The sequence below is a fragment of the Schistocerca americana genome, chromosome 10, assembly GCF_021461395.2.
Source record: "Schistocerca americana isolate TAMUIC-IGC-003095 chromosome 10, iqSchAmer2.1, whole genome shotgun sequence".
In the NCBI taxonomy this organism is placed as follows: Eukaryota; Metazoa; Arthropoda; class Insecta; order Orthoptera; family Acrididae; genus Schistocerca; species Schistocerca americana.
This window is the reverse complement of record NC_060128.1, coordinates 162,973,263-162,975,289: the sequence shown is the minus strand read 5'-3', so window position 1 is coordinate 162,975,289 and position 2,027 is coordinate 162,973,263. Positions and strand designations below refer to the sequence as shown.

Genomic DNA, 2,027 nt, shown 5'->3' with positions numbered 1-2,027 from the left:
TGCGCTAAATTTTGAGCTTCTGTAAAAGATCGCCAGTCTTGGCGATTTTGCATCTGTTTAAATTTGGCATGTCTGCTTTGTTCTTTCTGCAACAGTGTTCTAACCCGTTTTGTGCACCAAGGAGGATCAGCTCTGTTGTTTGTTAATTTATTTGGTATAAATCTCTCAATTGCTGCTGATACTATTTCTTTGAATTCAAGCCACATCTGGTCTGCACTTATATTATTAATTTGGAATGAGTGGGGATTGTCTCTCAGGAAGGTGTCAAGTGAATTTTTATCTGCTTTTTTCGTTTATTTTTGGAGGTTTGGGGGTTACAATATTCAGTCTCACTATGACAGCCCTGTGTCCACTAATCCCTGTATCAGTTTTGATGCTCGTTTCTCAACTCAGGTTTATTTGTTGCTAAGAGGTCAGGTGTGTTTTCACAACCAATTACTATTCGCGTGGGCTTATGAACTAACTGCTCGAAATAATTTTCAGAGAATGCGTTTAGCACAATTTTGGATGATATTTTATGCGTACCTCTGGAATTAAACATGTATTTTCGCCAACATATCGAAGGTAAATTAAAGTCGCCACCAACTATAATTGTATGAGTCGGGTACGTGTTTGAAATCAAACTCAAGTTTTCTTTGAACCTTTCAGCAACTGTATCATCTGAATTGGGAGGTTGGTAAAAATATCCAATTATTATTGTATTCTGGTTGCTGACAGTGACCTCTGCCCATACTAACTCACAGGAAGTATCCACTTCAATTTTGCGTCAAGGTAAACTACTTCTAACAGCAACAAACACATCACTGCCAACCGTGTTTAGCGAGAACTGTGGCTAGTAGATAGTAAATTAACATGCACAGTCTCAAGAAACTAAACTATTAAAGCACACAGATGATGTAATAAAATTCGCTCCTGGTTAGGAACTTGTAAAAGTCACAAAATTGGTTAATTCCCTGTTGCTGCTTGTGTCTCAGCTGGGTACTACTGCCTGACTGGCAGTAGTATGGTCTGCTTTACAGATGAACCATACTTTCTCAAAGTTCTCCCAATAAATCAAAGTTGACCACTTGCATTCTCTACTGCATTCCTTACATGCTCAATCCATTTCATATTGCTTTGCAATATTATGCGTAGATATTTAATCGATGTGACTGTGTAAAGCAGTACACTACTAATGCTGTAAAAACATTATAGGTTTGTATTTCCTAGTCATCTGCGTCAACCTACAACTTTTTTTACAAATAGCTGCCATTCATCACACCAACTAGAAATTTTGTCCACATCATCTTGTAATCCTCCTGTAGTCACTCAACGATGATGCCTTCTGTACACCACAGCATCATTAGCAAACAACCGCAAACTGCTGTTTACCCTGTCTGCCAGATCATTGAATCAGAGCAGCCCTTTCACAATTCCCTGGGGTACTCCTGAAGATATCCTTGTCTCTGATAAAGACTCATTATCAAGGACAACATTCTGGGTTCTGTTACTTACGAAATTTTGAAGCATCCGAGAATGTGTTCTGTATGATGGTACCTCCATTAACAGTCTGTAGTGTGCCACTGTGTAAAATGCTTTATGGAAGTGTAGGAATATGGACTCTACCTCTTGGCCTTCATCCATAGTTTGCAGACCGAGCGAGGTGGTGCAGTGGTTAGCACACTGGACTCGCATTCGGGAGGACGACGGTTCAATCCCGTCTCCGGCCATCCTGATTTAGGTTTTCCGTGATTTCCCTAAATCGTTTCAGGCAAATGCCTGGATGGTTCCTTTGAAAGGGCACGGCCGATTTCCTTCCCAATCCTTCCCTAACCCGAGCTTGCGCTCCGTCTCTAATGACCTCATTGTCGACGGGACGTTAAACACTAACCGCCGCCGCCATAGTTTGCAGGATGTCGTGTGAGAAAATGGCAAGCTGAGTATCACATGAGCAATGCTTTCTAAAATGGTGTTGATTTGTGGACAGAAGCTTCTCCATCTCAAGGAAATATATTCGAGCTGAGAATAAGTTCAAGGTTCTGGTCTGT

At 40.9% G+C, this 2,027-nt stretch overlaps 1 non-coding gene across 1 annotated transcript; it reads left to right on the top strand.

The window, feature by feature from the left end:
- Positions 1 to 1,636: 1,636 nt before the first annotated feature.
- On the top strand, positions 1,637 to 1,709 carry Trnaa-cgc. Its single transcript has one exon. It is a non-coding gene; the product is annotated as a tRNA-Ala (tRNA).
- Positions 1,710 to 2,027: the final 318 nt, after the last annotated feature.